Raw genomic sequence first — 21,938 nt, forward strand, 5'->3', positions numbered from 1 at the left:
CTAGTACTACTCCATCCAAACCCGCTTTCATACAACTCTACCACTCTGTCAGTGGTGGAACCAGCCATTTTATATTGGGGGTGCCGTTAAAATTTTTTTGGCGTCTTAAAAATTTTCTCCACCCTAAAAATTTGGTAATTCACACAATATATGCATCACAAAAAATATCTATAAAACTTCATAAATATGTGCTCAAATTGCCGTGGGTTAAATGGGGTGCGGGGGAAGGGTTGCTGTGTCTTGGGAAATTGGTAGGTAAAATTGTAAAAAGAATTTTTTTTTTTTTTAATTTTTTTAATTTTGAGGGAGCCTTGGGTTAAAAATAAAATAAAATCCTTGGGGCTGCCACGCACTCTGTTTTGATTTAAAAACAGAGAGTGAAGCTTTGGCTATGGCGTTGAGGAATAGGAGCGAGTACTTCGAGGAAGGAGGAAGGGAGGAGTCCTTTGGAAGGCCGTCCAATGCATAGTCAGTGGTGGAGGGCGAGGAGGAGCTGCGGTGGGCAGCGATCGAGACAGTATTCCGTCGCACAAGTGGAAGAACTTCGCGTTGCTGAGGCGGACGCCATCAGAGTGTGGCGGAGAGGAGGGAAGAACCGAGATGATCGACGTCCGTAAGCTAGACCGGTTCAACTGCGAGCTGGTTGTGAAGAAGGCCTTGGCGACGAACGAACAAGATAACTCTAGGTTGCTTTCGGCGATCAAAGAACACCTGGATAGGTATGTGTAGGCTGTAGCGACTGTACGTGATTCTCTGCCCCTCTATTTCTTGTTGAGAAATGACGAAGGCATTTTAGTTCGTTGAGCTTGATTCCGATTTTATCCAGTAGTATTCTGTTTTCCTTGTTTTCTCCTCCCAAGTGTTTTGGAAATGCATGTGAAATTTTCAAGCGCTTGTAAGTTGGAAGAAAGCCGAATTCTAGAATATGACTTTTAATTGCCTTTTACATTCATTTTAAGTTCTATTTCAATTTAGGGTGCCTTTGGTAGACAAAATTTACGATTTTAAACCAAATAAAAAAATTATTTGAAAAATATATGTAAGAAGGTATTTTTTTTTTTAAATAAAACTGTAATTTTAAAAGTCAAATTTCAATTTAGTCAAAAACTCGTTTTCAAAAATTACATTTTTAAATCTTAAACCCAAACCGACCTTAGTTATAGAAAATGTTATGGAAATGTGTGTGAGACTATGGATTCTTTCATGGAATCTGAAAAATCATATGCTTCGGCAATAATCTAATTCGTGGTTTTTGCTTCTCCGATACTACTAATTAACTGTGTACAATTTTTCATCATCAAAAGAGTCGGATTGGAGGTGCCAAAGGTGGAAGTAAGGTACAAGAACCTGAAAATTGTGGCTGATGTTCAAACCGGTACAAGAGCTTTGCCTACTTTGGTTAATGCTTCTCGTGACGTGATTGAGGTTGAGAGTTTATATATATATACAAGAATTTGCGTATTTTATGCATTTAATTAATTTTTTTGGTCTCATATTGTTTTTCTTCCTTTCTAATTTTTCTGAGTGCAGCATATCCTAACTAGCTTGCGGATATTTCGACCAAAGAGACACTCTTTAACCATCTTGAACAACATTAGTGGTGTCCTGAAACCGGGAAGGTATGTTAGGTAATTAGGCGCTGCTAATTCCTCTCCAGGATCTTGGGATCCAATCTGTCAAGAAAAACAACAACACTCAAATACGGTAAATAGTATTTTACCAAAGATACAGCTCCGTACGTTCCCAAGTAAGATTGGAGGAGTCACACTGGTCTCACTTAAAATCCAATCTTTCCTTGACAGAACATACACGTGTATTTTGATTAATACTATGAACACGCACAATCACACACAAGACAAGAAATTTATACGTGGTTCGGCCAATACTGCCTGCATCCACCGAATTGCAGAGATTTCACTACTTTGGGAGAAAATAACAGAGAGACTTTACAAGAGATATTTCCAAGAGAGATTACACACAACTCTTCTATGTTGTGATCTGCAATTCTTATATGCCTAACACTAGACTTATCTCTCTATATTCTTTTCTCTCAACCTTTCCTTCTTTTCTCTCTCTATTCTTTTCTTGTCATAACTTTTTTTGAAACATTGAAGCTTAATGCTCTTTATATATGTGTAGAAGGGTTGGTGAGAAACATGAAAGTCCATGGTTGGTGCAACAACCATGCACTATTCCTTTGACTGCTTGGTTGGTGCAACAACCATACACTATTCTTTTGACGTCTTGGTTGGTGCAACAACCATACACTATTATTTTGACGTCTTCTAGAAGATACTACCATTGTTTACTCATTTGACTCCATTTTTCAACAATCTCCCACTTGGAGTCTAATGAGTTTGAATCTCAACAATCTTTGCAATTCCCTCTTCTGCAACTCGTCCACTTGTCCTCAAGCCTGAAGACCAACTAAAGTTGAGCACAACTTCAATTTCTCTATGGTAACTGTCTTGGTTAACATGTCAGCTAAATTCTTGCTGCCCTGAATTTTCTCAAGTGTCAACACCTCATCATCTAGAAGTGCTATGACAAAATGATACCAAAGTCCTATGTGCTTGGTTCTTGAATGAAATGCTAAATTATTTGCCAAGTGTATCGCACTCAAGCTATCACTGTGCAAAACATTCTTCTCTTGTTTGAAACCCATTTCTGCCAGCAATCCCTGTAACCAAATCATCTCTTTACTAGCCTCAGTTACAGCCATGTACTCTGCCTTTGTAGTGGATAAAGCAACAATCTTCTGTATCTGCGAAATCCAACTCACTGCAGTAGTACCTACTGTGAAAACATATCCGATAGTGCTCCTCTTGTGATCTACCTCTCTAGCAAAGTCTACATCTACAAACCCTTCTAGTTTTAGCTCGCTATTTTTGAAACATAGGCTTCTGTTAGTTGTAACTCGTAGATACCTTAGTATCCACTTCACTACCTCCCAGTGTTGCTTCCCGGGATTTGACATGAATCTGCTCACATCTCCCACTGCATGAGCTATATCTGGTCTCGTGCAAACCATGGCGTACATCAAACTTCCAATGGCTGAGGCATATGGAACCTTGGCCATGAAGTCCTTCTCTTCTTCTATCTTGGGGGACTGATCCTTGGATAGCCGGAAGTGACTAGCCAAGGGTGTGCTAACTAGCTTAGCATTACTCATGCTGAACCTTTTCAGAATACGGTCAATGTACTCATTTTTTAGACAACTGCAAAGTACCCATTTGCTTGTCCCTATTTATTCTCATCCCAAGAATCTGCTTCGTTGCGCCCAAATCCTTCATGTCAAACTCACTCAATAATTGCTTCTTCAACTTCTGGATTTCATCCATATCCGAACTTGTTACTAACATGTCATCGACATATAGTAACAAAATAATGTAACTGGATTCAAACCTTTTGAAGTAACAACAATGGTTAGAGTTGCACTTGTTGTAGCCATGCCTCTGCATAAACCCATCGAACTTTTTGTACCACTGCCTTGGGGCTTACTTAAGGCCGTACAAGATTTTAGTCAGTTTGCACACGAGTTTCTCTTTCCCTTTGACTGGAAAACCCTCCGGTTGTTGCATGTAGATCTCCTCCTCTAAGTCTCCATGGAGGAAAGCAGTCTTCACATCTAACTGCTCTAGGTGCAAACCCTCTGCTGCAACAATGCTGAGAACTGAAAGAATGGTATTCAATTTCACAACTGGTGAGAAAATGTCGGTGTAGTCAATTCCTTTTTTCTACTGAAAGCCTTTGACCACCAATCTTGCCTTGTGTCTCTTGGAACCATCATGTTCCTCTTTGACTTTATATACCCATTTGCTGTGTAGAGTCTTCTTTCCCACGAGTAACTTAGCTAGCTCCCATGTCTTGTTAGAGATGAGAGACTTCATCTCGTTCTTCATTGCAAGCTCCCACTTGCTCGAATCCTCCACCTGACATGCTTCATCATAGCATTCTGGTTCTCCACCATCTATTAATAACAGGAAGTTCATGTACTTCCTGTTTGGAACATGTGGATGAGCAAACCTTCTAGGTGCGAGCGTAGGAGTTGGATCTTGTGGTGCTTGTTGTTCTGCAAGTTCTTCAAGCTAAGGATCCTCACCAACTTGCTACACCAAACTACTTTCTGGAAGATCATCCAACTCAACATACATATGATCATCTTGTACTGGACTAATAGGTTGTGCAGTACCTCTATCCTTGTACATCACCTTCTCATTGAAAACCACATCTCTACTTCGAATGATTTTCTTATTTTGGTCATCCCAGAGTTGATAACCAAACTCATCTCCTCCATATCCAATAAAGGTGCACTTTAGTGACTTGGGGTCTAGCTTTCCCCTCACATGGTCACTAATGTGCGCATAAGCAATGCAACCAAAAAAGATTCACCTTCTTTTAACCATGAAAGATTCACCTTCTTTCCACTCCATACCTCCTTCGGAATGCATTGCTCCAACGGCACTGATGGTCCTTGATTAATGAGGTAGGCTGCTGTATTGATTGCTTTAGCCCAAAACTACTTGGGTAGGCCTGACTGAATGGGCATGCTTCTGGCTCTTTCTGCCAATGTTGGGTTCATCCGTTCTGCCACCCCGTTCTACTGTGGGGTTCTTGGAACAGTCTGTGCTAAACGGATCCCATTCTCAAAACAGAACTTTTTGAACCAGGTGTCCTCGTACACTCTACCGTTGTCAGATCTTAACTTCTTGATTTTCAAGCCTGTCTCGTTCTCTACCATGGCCTTTCATTTCATGAATACTTCGTACACCTCTGATTTCTGTCTCAAGAAATAAACCCATACCTTCTTGGAATAGTCATCAATGAAAGTCACAAATTATGACTTTTCGCCAATGGATGAGACTGTAGCTGGCCCCTAGACATCTGTGTGAACTAGCTCCAACTTCTCATTTTTTAGGGTTCTGCCACCCATTTTGAAACTCACCCGTTTCTGTTTGATGAAAATGCAATTTTCATAGAAGTCGATATTAATCGACTTTAACTTTGGTAGCTTCCCCAATGAGTGCATACCTTTGAGCCCTTTTTCACTCATGTGGCCTAGCCTTTGGTGCCACAAATTTGCTTCAGCACTTGCATTCGCAATAGCAATAGCATCCCTCATATCTGTGGTCATATAGAGGGTAACAGTCTTTTCACCTTGAGCTATCATCATAGCTCCAAATGTGACCTTCCACCTACCCCTGTGGAAGTGAATGTCATGCCTTTCATCATCAAGCTGTCCCACAGAGATCAGATTCTTCTTCAGCTCTAGAACATGTTTAACTTTCTTCAACTTCCATACTGAATCGGCATGTATTCTGATCTGAACATTTCCCATGGCCACAACATCCAGCGCTGTACCATCAGCCAGATGCACTTTCCCGAAATCTCCACTAACATAGTTTTCCAAGATTTCGCGTATCGTTGTTGTATGAAAGGAAGCCCCTGAATCCAACACCCAATCAAAGGGACTGTCAACCAAGAGGATCAAGGCCTCTTGCACTCCATCTGCCACCATGTTTGCAGAGTCGCTCATTGCCTCCTTTTTCAAAGCTTTATACTGGTATTTGAAATGACCAGTTTTACCACAATTCCAACACTGACCAATTTTTAAGCTGTTCTGGCTGTTGGGACTTCTTGGATACCTTGATTTTGACCTGCCGGTCCTTGATCTCGACCTTCCACGCCCGTTGCCTCTGTTTGAACTTCTACCTCTACTTTCCACATTCAAAGCAGATCTGGAAGTGGACTTATCATCTGCCTTCTTCATGGTCGCATGAAAGACGATGGCTTGCACAATCTCATTGAACTTGAGATTTGTCTTTCCAAACCTGAGCGTGGTGAGAAAATGCTCATATGAATCTGAAAATGATGCAAGCAATAACAAAGCTCGATCTTCTTCACTGAATTGAACATCTGTCCCGTTCAAGTCATCACTCGTAGAAGTAATTTCAAGAATGGACATCCTTCTTGTTATATAAACTTGACGCTATTGCTCCCACTCGAACAATATTTTGCATACAGTACCTCCGTAAAGTACCTGAGCTCTGATACCAATTGTTAGAAAATTAGGCGCTGCTAATTCCTCTCCAGGATCTTGGGATCCAATCTGTCAAGAAAACAACAACACACAAATATGGTAAATAGTATTTTACCAAAGATACAACTCGGTACGTTCCCAACTAAGATTGGAGGAGCCACACCAGTCTTGCTTAAAATCCAATCTTTCCTAGACAGAACATATACATGTATTTTGATTAATACTATGAACACGCACAATCACACACAAGACAAGAAATTTATACGTGGTTCGGCCAATATTGCCTACATTCACCGAGTTGCAGAGATTTCACTACTTTGGGAGAAAATAACAGGGAGACTTTACAAGAGATATTTCCGAGAGAGATTGCACACAACTCTTCTATGTTGTGATATGCAATTCTTATATGCCTAACACTAGACTTATCTCTCTATACTCTTTTCTCTCAACCTTTGTTAATCAAGCTTGGGTTATTATTGTTCAAATACACCCACAGATCATCTCCTAAATTACGCACGTCTAGCATTACCAAATCTCCCGACTTCGAACATATCTTGAACAGGGTCGACTCGTCCACGTCCACGTCCACGTCAGCGAACGAGTCCTCGAACCTACTGCTCTGGCCCGAACCTGGCTCAATCGTCTCCCAATTGTTCGAGTGGGAGCAATAGCGTCAAGTTTATACAACAAGAAGGATGTCCATTCCTGAAGTTACTTCTACAAGTGATAGCTCAAAGATGTGGAATCCAAATTATGGATCCGGAGGCTCAATGAAAATTGAGCTAAAGCCATTTGACGAGAAGATCAATTTTGGCTTATGGCAAAGGTGGATGCGTGGCGTTCTTGTTCAACAAAGGTTGCAAATTGCCTTAGAAGAAAGATTGGAGGGCATAACTGACCCCGAGTGGTCAAATATCGATGAACGAGCAATCTCTACCATTGAGATGTATATCACAGATGATGTGTTGAATCATATGATATCAGCGATCTCTACCAAAGATATGTGGGACAAGCTAGAAGCCATATATCTGAGGAAATCCTTGTCAAATAAGCTCTTCCTCAAGAAGAAACTCTTCAAGCTGGAGATGAAGGAAGGCGAGGATGTGATGAAGCATATCAACATCTTCAACGCTTTGATCAACGACTTGAACCGGATAGATGTTCAATTTAGTGAAGAAGATCAAGCCTTGTTATTCCTTGCATCATTTCCAGATTCATATGAGCATCTTGTCACCACGCTCATGTTTGGAAAGACAACTCTCAAGTTCAATGAGATTGTGCAATACATCATCTCTCATGTGACCATGAAGAAGGCAGATGATAAGTCCACTTCGGATCTGCTTTGAATGTGGAAAGTAGAGGCAGAAGTTCAAACAGAGGAAGCTGACGTGGAAGGTCGAGATCAAGGACCAGCAAGTCAAAATCAAGGTATCCAAGAAATCCCAATAGCCAAAGCAGCTTAAAAACTGGTGAGTGTTGGAATTGTGGTAAAGCTGGTCATTTCAAATACCAGTGTAAAGCTCTAAAAAAGGAGGCAACGAGCGACTCTACAAACATGGTGGCAGATGGAGGGCAAAAGGCCCTGATCCTCTCGATTAACAGTCCTTTTGATTCTTGAGTGTTGTTGTTTTTCTTGACTTGGATCCCAAGATCTTGGAGAGGAATTAGCAGCGCCTAATTACCTAACAATTGGTATTTCTTGGATACCTTGATTTTGACCTGCCGGTCCTTGATCTCGACCTTCCACACCCGCTGCCTCTGTTTGAACTTCTGCCTCTACTTTCCACATTCAAAGCAGATCCGGAAGTGGACTTATCATCTGCCTTCTTCATGGTCGCATGAGAGATGATGTGTTGCACAATCTCATTGAACTTGAGAGTTGTCTTTCAAACATGAGCGTGGTGACAAAATGCTCATAGGAATCTGGAAATGATGCAAGCAATAGCAAGGCTCGATCTTCTTCACTGAATTGAACATCTATCCGGTTCAAGTCATTGATTAAAGCATTGAAGATGTTGATATGCTTTATCACGTCCTCGCCTTCCTTCATCTCCAGCTTGAAGAGTTTCTTTTTGAGAAAGAGCTAATTTGACGAGGATTTCCCCAGATATATGGCTTCTAGCTTGTCCCACATATCTTTAACAGAGATCGCTAATATCACATGATTTAACACATCATCTATGATATACATCTCAATGGTAGAGATTGCTCGTTCATCAATATTTGACCACTCAGGGTCAGTCATGCCCTAAGGTCTTTCTTCTAAGACAATTTACAACCTTTGTTGAACAAGAACGCCACGCATCCGCCTTTGCCATAAGCCAAAATTGATCTTCTCGTCAAATGGCTTTATCTCAATTTTCATTGAGCCTCCGAATCCATAATTTGGATTCCACTTCTTTGAGCTATCATTCGTAGAAGTAACTTTAGGAATGAACATCCTTCTTGTTGTATAAACTTGACGCTATTGCTCCCACTCGAATAATATTTTGCGTACAGTTCCTAATCTCTGATACCAATTGTTAGGTAATTAGGCGCTGCTAATTCCTCTCTAGGATCTTAGGATCCAATCTATCAAGAAAAACAACAACACTCAAGTACGGTAAATAGTATTTTACCAAAGATACAGCTCGGTACGTTTCCAGGTAAGATTGGAGGAGTTTCACTGGTCTCACTTAAAATCCAATCTTTCCTAGACAGAACATACACGTGTATTTTGATTAATACTATGAACACGCACAATCATACACAAGACAAGAAATTTATATGTGGTTCGGCCAATGCTGCCTACATCCATCGAGTTGCAAAGATTTCACTACTTTTGGAGAAAATAACAGAGAGACTTTACAAGAGATATTTCCAAGAGAGATTGCACACAACTCTTCTATGTTGTGATTTGCAATTCTTATATGCCTAACACTAGATTTATCTCTCTATACTCTTTTCTCTCAACCTTTCCTTCTTTTCTCTCTCTATTATTTTCTTGTCTTAGCTTTTTCTGAAACATTGAAGCCTGATGCTCCTTATATAGGTGTAGAAGGGTTGGTGAGAAACATGAAAGTCCATGGTTGGTGCAAAAACCATGCACTATTTCTTTGACGGCTTGGTTGCTGCAACAACCATGCACTATTCCTTTGACGTCTTCTAGAAGATACTACCATTGTTTACTCATTTGGCTCCATTTTTCAACAAGGTATAACACGAGTTCTTCCTTTTGTAAGCACTTTTAAAAGCTTACAATTAAAACCCTTTTCTCTAGAAAACTGTAGCCTTATCTCACAATATTGTTTTGTGTGAAATAAAGTTTTCATTATTTCAATATCGATGGGGATGTAAATGGTTCTCTGTTCTCAAATGAGGAATGAAAGCACTTTCATTTGGAGTAACAGAGGAGAAGGACTTTCAAATGCTTCTCCTTTGTTACTCCGAATTGGATTCTAATGATCAAGTGGTTTTAAAAAGCAACGAGTGTCACATTGTAGGCATATCTTTAACACACTGATTTGTCATCCTTTGTAGGATGACTTTACTCTTAGAACCTCTAGGCTCTGGGAAATCCACCCTGCTTTTAGCTCTCATGGGGAAACTTGATAGCAATTTAAAGGTTAGCACTTGCCTACTTTGTAAAGACATTGAGGATAGATTATTTTAACTTAAATATTAATCCGATGCCGGTAATTGGCCCTTTCTATACTAAACGTTTATTTTTTTTTTTCCTTCAACAAAGTGGTAGTATTACATATAATGGCCATAGGCTTGATAAATTTTACGTTCAGAGGACTTCTGCATACATTAGCCAAACAAATAATCACCTTGCTGAGCTAACTGTTTCAACCATTTGTTAATATCAATTATATACGCAGTAATGAATATTTTGAGGTTGCTCATAGGTTATATGGAAGATCTGGACTGTTTAGAGAAGGAAAGGAAAACACGGCCTAGTCTTGAGATTGATGCATTTTTGAAGGTTGTCATCTTAATTAACCTGCTACTGTGATTGTGTATATATGAGCATACCTTTTATTTTCTTCTTTATGGATGAATGATGCACTATAACAATTGAGTGGTGAAACAAATTTGACTTGCACAAGCATCATCTGTTGGCGGTAAGAAGCAGAGTGTTTCAACAAATTATGTCTTGAAAGTGCTTGGTCTTGATGTATGTTCAAAGACGGTTGTTGGTAATGACATGCTTAGAGGCATCTCAGGTGGCCAAAGAAAAAGAGTTACCACAAGTCTCTCTCTCCCTCTCTCTCTCTCTCTCTCTGTGTGGTGGCCAAACAAAAAGAGTTTACCAAGTCATACTTGTGGCTTATATTCAAAACTTCAACATAAGAACAATAATAATTAAGCAATCAAGTTATATTCTTAGAATATAATTTGGTTCTATTAATTATGACACATACACAAACACATATAGACAAATATTAGTTCTATAACAATATTAATACATAAAGGTTGTTTGGTGTTATTTCTTATATATACAGGAGAAATGGTTGTTGGGCCAAGAAAAGCCCTATTTATGGACGAAATATCTACTAGACTCGATAGCTCTACTACATACCAAATTGTAAAATGTTTTAAGAACTTTGTCCATCAAATGGAGGCTACTGTACTAATGGCTCTTCTTCAGCCTGCACCTGAGACATTTGAATTGTTTGATGATCTGGTACTATTATCTGAAGGATGCGTTGTATATTAAGGCCCTTGAGCAGAATTGTTAGAATTCTTTAAGACGTTGGGTTTTCGACTACCACCATATAAGGGGGGTAGCAAATTTTCTTCAAGAGGTATTTTCTTAAAGATGATTAAATTATTTCATATTTCAATCCTAGGTGATTATCTAACATATCTCATTCTAGGTGACATCTAGAAAGGACCAAGCTCAGTACTTGGCTGATGCTTCAAAACCATACGTGTTCCTTTCTGCTCCAGAAATTGCAGAGGCCTTCAAAAGTTCAAGATTTGGAAACTCTCTGGAGTCCTCTCTTTCTGTTCTATATGATAAATGCAGGAGTCATCCTTTGGCTTTGTCTAAGATGAAATTTGCTGTATCAAAATTTGAGCTTCTTAAAGCTTGCTTTGGACGAGAACTGCTATTAATCAGCAGGCATCGTTTTCTATATATATTTAGGACATGCCAGGTATGTTTTGCTATGCCACTTCTATATTTAGACGTTTCATTATTTGTGTATATATAAATGAGTGTGTCTAGTTTAAGAATATATGGTACCTATAATTCACTATTCTTTCTTCTGGAAAAACTCAATATTTATTATCTATTTGCTATAAAATCATGATAAAAATCACTATTGAAATTTTCTCATACTTCTTTTATATCTCATATCATCCATTACATATGTTAAAAGGTTGCATTTGTTGGATTTGTCACATGCATGTTATTCTTACGAACAAGACTACACCCCACAGATGAGATAAATGGCAATCTTTATCTTTCTTGCCTATTTTTTGGGTTGGGGCATATGGTGTTCAATGGATTATCTGAGCTACCTCTTATGATATCTCTGCTCCCCATCTTCTACAAGCAAAGGGATAATTTCTTTCATCCTGCATCAGCATGGTCGGTCACAAGTTGGATTCTGCGTGTGCCTTACTCCATTATTGAAGCTGTTGTGTGGTCTTGTGTTGTATATTACACTGTTTGGTTTTGCCCCTAGTGCAGTAAGGTATCTCTTTTTTACTTTAGTAGATGATGTTCTTTAATTTATTATTGTATTTTTCTGTACTCGTTACTTTTGTCAAATGTTTTAGGTTTTTCCGATTCATGTTTCTACTCTATTCTGTACATCAAATGTCATTGGGTCTTTTCCGGTTGATGGCTACTATTGCGCGAGATATGGCCCTTGCGAATACATTTGTATCAGCTACACTGCTGGCTATATTATTGTTAGGTGGATTTATCATTCCAAAATGTAGGTTCAAATTCTTTTATTGATAATAGAAAATTATGTTATTCCCGAATGCGTATGTTGTGCCATAATTATTAGGTTCTTCTTTCAGCAATGATTAAGCCATGGTGCGTTTGGGCACTTTGGTTGTCACCACTATTCTATGGGCAAAGTGCAATATCTGTCAATGAATTTATAGCCCCAAGGTGGATGGAGGTACGCTCTTCGGGCTAATGCACACTGCCTATTTTCTGTTGCTTCATATCATTTCATTTTCAAGACAGAAAAATTAAGATATCTTGGAATGGATGACTTCTGGAAGTAGTTTACTGGGTTTGGAAACTGTCATTTTGCAGAGATCGGCAATCGGGAACGATACAATTGGGTACAACATTCTCAATTCACATAGCTTACCTACTGGTGATTATTGGTATTGGCTTGGAGTTGGAGCATTATTGCTTTATGCTTTTCTTTTCAACAGCATGGTGATTGGTGACTTTGGCCTTGGCCTACCTTAATCGTAAGTTTGGATGATGTTTATTTATTTATTTATTTTTATAACTTTTGTACATTTTCTCTCTGTTGCTTCTTACTATGGATGTCTTTAATCTCATTTAAATGTTGTATCTCTTATGTTTCTATTTCAGCCCTCCAGAATGCGCAAACAGTAATCCCATTTGATGTTACAGAAGAGAATTTAGTTTTGGATGGTAGTCAGTCACTTCCACAGTTTTTACCAATGATATTCAATTTAAAATTTGCAGCAACTTTTGCTAAATTGTGCTCCTCAGAATTGATTGTAGAAGTGTATATTGTATGAACATTCTCTTATATACATATGCCAGTTTATGCAGTGGGTGGTCTGGGTTCCAACATCTGCCAGTGAGGGCAGCAAAAAGAAGGGAATGATCCTTCAATTTCAACCACTAACAATGACTTTCCATAATGTCAATTATTTTGTTGATATGCCAAAGGTATGTTTGTGGTTTTGATTCCCGTAAATTTTACTTATTAGTCCACCAAATATATTTGATGAAAACTACTTTTTGAGGCTCTAAGGAAATGAGATTAGAAGGCAGACCAGAGAAGAAGTTGCAACTTCTGTCCAATGTAAGTGGAGTATTCTCACATGGTGTTCTTACTGCCTTACTCGGTATTGTAGATGACTTGAATTGTCAAGTCCCTTGGTGGGCCCTAACTGTATTGAAAGTCTTATGATTCAAGACTTGCTCTCTCACGTGTTCTTATTCCAAATTAGTTTTGGATTTGTTTTCAAGTTTGACCGGTACTTGGGTATGTATTCCTTTGTTGACTTATATTGGACTTTGTTGTCCAACTTGGATTTGGATTCCTTACCTACAGCAACCGACTTTGAGTGCTATTTAAAGGCATTAAGCCTCTGTGTTTTTGTGTGTGCCAAACGTGAATATATATGGGCACCAAAGGGAGGAGAAAAAGAGAGAATTTGAGAGAAGGAGGTACAAGGGCTGCAACGGTGTTTTTCTTCTTGGTGGTTTTTGGAGGAGCCAAAAACAAGTGATTAGAAGAAAAAGGAGCTGCACAGTGAGAGAAGAAAATAAAGATCAGCCACCATCTGTTCCAGCAAAAGAAGAGTTTGTACATCTATCTTTTGTACTATATTTTGGGAATAATCTCTCTTGTGTGATAGTGAGATTTTGGTGTATTGGGGCTTTAGGATCTGAGTGATTTTCTCTCTACTATTTTTGTACTCCAGCTTTTGATAGTGAATTTTCTCCGGGTCGTCTCCACCAGTGGATGTAGGCTTGTTAAGCCGAACCACTTAAATTTTTGTGTCGTGTGTGATTGCTTATCTTTGTTATTCCGCATTTTTCTTATTTTTCGCATCTCACAGGTCTTGGGAAATAGGATTAATTTCCTAACAACTGGTATCAGAGCTTTTGGTTCGAGTGGGAGCGATAACAGGTTAAGAAGGAAAGATTGGAATCGAGAAGTTCGATGGCAAAGATTTTGGGTATTGGAAGGTACAAATTGAAAATATTCTTTATGGGAAGGATTTTCATCAACCTCTTTTGGAAGAACAACCCGACGACATGTATGATAGCGAGTGGGCTCTCTTTGATCGTAAAGCCCTAGTAATTATCAGGTTATCACTGTCAAAATCAATTGCACACAACTTTGTAAAGGAGAAGACTACAGCAGGTCTAATGAAGGCTTTGTCAAGCATGTATGAGAAGCCGTTGGCTAACAACAAGGTGCATCTGATGAAGAAATTGTTTAACCTAAAGATGGTTGAAGGGGCTTCGGTGGCACATCATTTCAATGAGTTCAACACCATCACAAATCAATTGTCTTCAGTGGAAATTGATTTTGATGATGAGGTTCGCACATTGATCGTCTTGGCATCTTTGCCAAATAGCTAGGAAGCAGTGAGGATGGCTGTGAGTAACTCTGTAGGAAAGAGTAAACTAAGCTATAAAGATGTCAGGGATTTGATTCTCAGTGAAGAGGTTTACAGAAGAGATGCGGATGAAGCCTCTTGTTCTGGTGCTGCTTTAAACCTCGAGGTAGAGGACAAGACAGAAACTCTGGTCAAGGCAGATCAAATTCCAGAAAAGGGAGAAGCAAATCCAGATTCGGACAACAACCTGAGTGTTGGAATTGTGGCAAGACTGGCCACTACAAGAAGAATTGCAGGGAACTGCGGAAGGAGACTGAGAATGATTATGCAAACGTAGTGATAGAAGAAGTATATGATGCCCTACTTCTCTCTGTTGACAGTACCCTTGATTCTTGGGTCTTAGACTCAGGAGTATATTTTCATACGATAGCGAACAGTGAAATTCTCGAGAACTATGTTGGTGGAGATTTCGGGAAGGTGTATTCGGCTGACGGAATGCGCTGAATGTTGTGGGCCTAGGTGATGTTCGCATTAGAGTTCACAGTGACTCGGTATGGAAGTTGCAGAAGGTCAGGCATGTTCCGGAGCTGAAGAAGAATCTGATTTCAGTGGGAAAGCTTGATGAGGAAGGGCATTCAATTCATTTCCACAGTGAAAAGTGGAAGGTCAGCACGGGAGCCATGATTTTGGCTCGTGATCATAAACCGGGTACTCTCTATATGATGACGAACAACAGAGATACAATTGTTGTTGCAGATACGGGTGCTGACTCAAAATTATGGCACCTAAGGCTTGGGCACATGAGCGAGAAAGGGATGAAGGTACTTCTGTCAAAGGGGAAACTACCGGAGCTGAAGTCAGTTGAGTCTTATTTGTGTGAAGGCTGCATCCTAGGAAAGCAGAAAGGTGAGTTTCGCGAAAGTTGGCAGAACACCGAAGCCGAAAAAGCTGGAGTTGGTACACACGGATTTGTGGGGTCCCGCATTAGTGGCATCTCTTGGAAGCTCGCGGTATTACATCACATTTATTGATAACTCAAGCAGGAAGGTATTGGTTTACTTCTTAAAGCTTATATCTGATGTTTTGAAGTTTTTAAGATGTGGAAGGTCATGGTAGAGACAAAAACTGGTTTGAAAATGAAGTGTCTAAGATCAGACAATGGGGGAGAATACGAAGACGGGGGTTTCAAACAGTTTTGTGCAGTGGATGGGATTAGAATGGAAAAGGCTATCCCGGGGACACCACAGTAGAATGGCGTGGCTGAGCGCATGAACAGGACCCTCAATAAGCGTGCAAGAAGTATGAGGTTGCATGCTGGACTACCGAAAACTTTCTGGGCGGATGCAGTAAGAATTGCTGCTTACGTGATAAATAGAGGACCATCAGTTCCTTTGGGCCATAGACTACTTGAAGAAATCTGGAGTGGAAAGGAGGTAAATCTTTCTCATTTGAAAGTTTTTGGTTGTGTTTCGTATGTCTATATAGAATCTGATGCTCGTAGCAAGCTAGATGCTAAGTCTAGAAAATGTTATTTCATTGGCTATGGGGATGAGGCATTCGGTTATCGATTTTGGGTGATCAAAATCGGAAGATCATTAGAAGTCGGAATGTGACTTTTAATGAGTGTGCTATGTACAAGGATAGGTCAAGTGCAGAACTTGATGTTACAAAGCAGGAACCGAAGAAGTCTAAGTTTGTTAACTTAGATGAGCTTTCTAAAAGTACAGTGCAGAAAGAGAAACAATTCGTGGAGGTGGAGCTTGATGAACAGTGTTCACTCACGGATGAATGTGATGATAGAGAATCTTCAAGAGACTCACAGCACCAGAAAGAGTCTTATTCTTTAGCAAAAGGCAAAGAGAAACATGATCAAAAGGTATCGGAGAGGTATGGCTTTGAGGACATAGTTTCTTTTGCTCTAACAGCTAGTAGTGGAGATCCATCGTCTGTTCAGGATGGTACGCTGAAAGAGGTGGAGTTACTACGGAGAGGTAAAGCTTGGGAATCGGCAGAATTACATAAGGGAAAGAACGCTAAAGGGTGCAGATGGGTCTACAAGAAGAAAGATTCATCAAAGAAAGTTGTATGGTCGACGAGACTGATAGGGAGGCATGGTGTAATGTCTAAATCAGGTCCTATGCTCAAGTCCAAGAGGCGCTTGGACTTGAGGGACACTTGTGGAGTGTGATTGCCCTAGGGGTTGAGGCGGAGACATTCGGAGGAGACACATTTTGTTAGACTTGATGGGATTCAAGTCAAGGTGGAGATTGTTGTAGATGACTTGAATTGTCAAGTCCCTTGGTGGGCCCTAGCTGTATTGAAAGTCTTATGATTCAAGACTTGCTCTCGCACGTGTTCTCCTTATTCCAAATTGGTTTTGGATTTGTCTTCTAGTTTGACTGGTACTTGAATATGTATTCCTTTGTTGACTTATATTGGACTTTGTTGTCCAACTTGGATTTGGATTCCTTACCTACAGCAACCGACTTTGAGTGCTATTTAAAGGCATTAAGCCTTTGTGTTTTGTGTGTGCCAAACGTGAATATATGTGAGCACCAAAGGGAGGAGAAAAAGAGAGAATTTGAGAGAAGGAGGTACAAGGGCTGCAACGGTGTTTTTCTTCTTGGTGGTTTTTGGAGGAGCCAAAAACAAGTGATTAGAAGAAAAATGTGCTACAGAGTGAGAGAAGAAAATAGAGATCAGCCACCATCTGTTCCAGCAAAAGAAGAGTTTGTACATCTGTCTTTTGTATTCTATTTTGAGAATAATCTTTCTTGTGTAATAGTGAGATTTGGGTGTATTGGGGCTTTGGGATCTGAGTGATTTTCTCTCTACTACTTTTGTACTCTATCTTTTGATAGTGAATTTTTTCCAGGTCGTCTCCGCCAGTGGATGTAGGCTTGTTAAGCCGAACCACTTAAATCTTTGTGTCGTGTGTAATTGCTTATCTTTGTTATTCCGCATTTTTCTTATTTTTCACATCTCACGGGTCTTGGGAAATAGGATTAATTCCCTAATAGTCAGGTCAAGTGGAGCTAGAGACCACATTGATGGATGTGCTTGCCGGTAGGAAAACTGGTGGATACATAGAAGGGGATATTAGGATACCGGGTCACCCAAAAGTACAAGGCACCTTTTCCAGAGTATCAGGATACGTTGAGCAATATGATATACATTCTCCTCAAGTGACAGTTGAGGAGTCGCTCTTGTTTTCTTCTTCTCTTCGCCTCCCAAAGGAAGTCAGCAAAGAGAAAAGACATGTGAGTTGCTACACAAGATTTTCTAACATATTGGAATGTTTCCATGGCATTATTATATATTAATTATCGTGCATTTTAGGAGTTTCTTGAAGAAGTGATGAGATTAGTAGAGCTTGATACTCTACGACATGCTTTGGTTGGCTTGCCTGGTAGAATTGGCCTATCAACAGAGCAGAGAAAACGTTTAACAATAGCAGTAGAGCTTGCTGCAAATCCTTCCATTATATTTATGGATGAGCTTACATCTGGACTGGATGCACGAATAGTGATGCGAACTATTCATAATACTGTTGATACTGGAAGAACTTTGGTCTGCACTATACATCAACCAAGTATTGATATATTTGAAGCATTTGATGAGGTAAACTTTTCTTTTGCAGTCAATTGACAACTATATTTGATGTGTTCTAATCTTTGGGGTTAATTAAATGCACAACTACTTCTTGTGAAACAATGGGGGAGAGTTATATATGGAGGCAAGCTTGGTGTGAACTCACAGATAATGACAAACTATTTTCAGGTAATAACATCCTCTTTTCATTATGTCTAGTTCTCAATTTATGAGGTTCACTGTTGTGTAAACTAGAAATATTAAGACTAACTGGACTTCAGAATGCAATAATTTTAGTTTTTGATTTGCTAGAATAATGTTAGGTCCGGTCCTGTTGTGGCATCTATTTAGTTTCTTCCTTATGCAGTCTAATTACTTTACAGCTTTTGAACAACTCCGTGATTTAATATAAACATATGTGCATTGTTTTGTCCCCGTTTTCCTTTTCATGTGCAGGGAATTAGTGGAATCCCTCCAATTCCCAGGGGTTACAATCCATCGACTAGGATGCTTGAGGTACCTGTTGCTGAAGAGAGAATTGGTGAAGACTTGGCAGAAATTTACAGGAACTCTCAGCAATTCAGGTGATGTTAATCTTCTGCCGTGGCCAAGATCCTACCCATGTTTTTCTTGTTCCTTATTGTTTCTCGCTCGCTTGCATTTTAACACATTAATATATTTATGACTGAAATTTTATACATCCGTGTTTTAGGGACGTGGAAGCTTCCATTAACCATTTTAGTATTCCACCTGATAGTTCAGAACCATTGAAGTTTTCTTCCACATATTCACAAGACAAGCTCTTCCAATTTTGGACTTGCCTATGGAAACAAAATCTTGTTTATTGGAGAACTGCACTATACAATGGCATGAGGTTATGTTTTACTACAATCACCGCACTGATATTGGGTTTGGTATTCTGGAATGTTGGTTTAAGAAGGTAAATGTTTTCTCTTCTCATGTCTCATAGAGTGAGTTAATTTTGCCTTTTTCTCATTGTGTTTTATTTATTGTTCCTTTTTCAATTTAGTCCCGGCTTTTTTCTTTTTTTTTTTTCTTGTTATTTTCTTACTAGGAAAGATTAAGTGACTGAATTGTATTTTCCTTGAGAGTATATGCATGGATCATGCATGTGACGAACTTGCTAGAATTACTAGTTAGGTGGGAACCATGAATATTACCGTACGCTAAGTTCTATATTTTTGGAGTCATTTTAACAATTTCAAAAGACGAATATTTGGATATTGCAACGCCCCAACTTGTCACATGGTTTTTTTTTTTTTTTTTTTTTCCTTCTTCCACGAGGATTACTACTATTTATTTACAAAGGTATTAAACTATTTAACACATAAATGTTGTTTAGGAGTTCAACTCAAGATTTGTTAGTGATTATGGGAGCTCTTCATTCCGCATGCTTGTTTCTTGGAATTAACAATGCCTCTTCAGTACAACCAATTGTTTCAATTGAGAGGACACTATTCATTCTATCAAGAGAGAGCGGCTGGAATTTACTCTTCAATTGCTTATGCAGCAGCCCAAGTAAGGGGGATTACACACAAAATTTGGCAAATTACACTTATTTGATCAAGTGGTGATTGCTGATACATATCTTGATTGCAATTTAACAGGGTCTTGTGGAGATTCCATACATTGCTGTGCAGACATTAATATATGGCTTCATCACCTATTTCATGATTAATTTTGAAAGGACAATTAGTAAGATCCATTGTCTTTAGAGTTGGTTCTTAGTATATGGATTTTGATGGATGTTTCTTATGCCAATGCGTGCAGTTACTGATCAACTGGATGTTTCTTTTGTGTTGCAGGAAAATTTGTTCTCTATCTTCTGTTTATGTTCCTCACGTTCACCTATTTTACCTTTTACGGCGTGATGGCTGTTGGTCTTACACCTTCTCCACACCTAGCTGCTGTCATTTCTTCTGCATTTTACTCTTTATGGAACCTCCTCGCAGGTTTTCTTTTCCCGAAACCTGTAAGTAAATATATTGTACATTTGAAACAAATTATTGCTTTATTTTTGGACTCGAACCGATTAAATTAATCTACTGCCGGAGCTTCACTTTACAATAATAAGAATCCATCAAGCAGTCAAGCTGCTAAGTCTAACATACCAAAACTCTGCTTCATCCTAATTCTGAAAGCATAATTGGCCTTATGTATCTGGAACTCTAAATGACATTAAAATCCAATCTGTTAAGATTTGAACTTTTACCACTTAGTCATCAGAGGAATATATATGTGGTTTGCACTCAAGTAACTAATGAAATAAGTCAAACGGAAATTACCTTTTATGATAAGAGTTATCAAATAAAAAGGGAGGGGATGAATCCCACCTTCAGTAAAAGAATAGGTGATAGAAAACATAGCAAATGGTTCTTATTTGTTATTTTTAAGGTCATGCACTGGAGCCCATGTACCTCTTCTTCTTCTTTTTTTCTTTTTTTTTTTTTTTTAATTTTATATGGATCTTATATATATGTTTAATATTGCTTCAGCAAATCCCTGTGTGGTGGAGCTGGTTCTACTAGATCTGCCCACTTGCATGGACACTACAGGGTATTATCACCTCTCAGCTTGGTGACGTGGAAACCAAGATGGTAGGAACTGGATTTGAGGGCTCAGTGAAAGAGTATTTGGAAGTTCGACTTGGCTATAGTCCTGGCATGCTAGGAGTTTCAGCAGCAGTGCATATTGGATTTTGCCTCCTCTTCTTCAGCATTTTTGCTGTCTCAATCAAAGCCCTCAACTTCCAGAGAAGATGAATGAGAGGTTTAATTGTCTCCCAAGTATATTGTATTAACATCACAACTGATTAATTGGTCCTATACACAACTCTGTTTTATTTTTTCTTCAAAGCCTTCCTTCCATTACAAAGAAAACGGACCAGACATTGACAAAAATGCTCCTCAATCAAGGATGCAGGGTGAATTTATATCAGTATGATGTAAAAATCTGTTATTCTGAGACGCACTCTTGCCATATATTATATCTCGCGGAGTCATTTGATTTATTTCAATTGCATCTTATGCTATTGTTCATCCATTAAGAGGGGTTTTTGCATGCATTAGTGCACTTGTTTTTGGTGCTTAAAATTAATTATAAAGCTTGATTGCTCCAGTCACCATAGTCATACTGCCATATGAAGTCAGATCAAGCCAAAAAAACATAAGTTATGAGAAAGATTATAGAATTATAAGAGCTTAATTAATTACAATCTTCTTCTTCTTCTTTTTTATTTTATTTTTTTTTTCTTCTAATTTTCCACCTAATAGTGAAGAAAGAATATTGCATTTATGGAGTCCACAATTTATTGAATTTAAGCAGTCCATGACCCACCATGGTCCACTAATAAGGATTAAGGCCCAAAGTTAAAATGAGTCCAACCTGGTTCGATTGGAGGCGGATCTGAATCGACCCGGTGATATGAAGTGTAAATGGATTCAAGATACCTATTTTTGAGTAATGATGGAAAGCACGCCTGGCGTGCATCAACAGTGATGCACGCCAGGCACAAAATTTTTTTTTTTTATTATTTTATTATTTTTTTAAAAAAAATAAAAAAAAAAAAAAAAATTTTTTGCACTGGCGTGCGTGGGCGTGCCACGCACGCCGCGTGCTTTGCATCATTACTCCCTATTTTTTACTTTTAATAAATTTCAGAAAATAAATAACTTTATTAATAAACTTATAACGTGGCACGAATCAATTTGAGAAGGTCGGTTTGGGATTGCGATTTTAATTAGTACGATTTCAAAAAAATACTTTTTAAAATTGCAAAAACATTTGGTAAAACATATTAAAAAAAAATTATCAAATATTTATTATTCAAAATCGTGATTTTAATTTAAATTTACACTTTTTTAAATAATTACCCAGCGTGTTTATAATTTTTTTTTTTTTTTTTTTTTTTTTAGTTGGTATGCCTTTTTTTTTTTTTTTTTTTTTTGTAACAAGTTGGTATGCCTTTTAAATCATAATTTCAAACGTCTTATGATAT

General features: G+C 38.7%; 1 pseudogene; it reads left to right on the top strand.

The window, feature by feature from the left end:
• The first annotated feature begins 391 nt into the window (after nt 1–391).
• LOC132176016 (ABC transporter G family member 31-like) lies at nt 392–20,703 on the top strand (annotated as a pseudogene).
• The last annotated feature ends 1,235 nt before the right edge of the window (nt 20,704–21,938 follow it).

This window comes from Corylus avellana, chromosome 3, assembly GCF_965113065.1.
Source record: "Corylus avellana chromosome 3, dhCorAvel1.hap1.2, whole genome shotgun sequence".
In the NCBI taxonomy this organism is placed as follows: domain Eukaryota; kingdom Viridiplantae; phylum Streptophyta; class Magnoliopsida; order Fagales; family Betulaceae; genus Corylus; species Corylus avellana.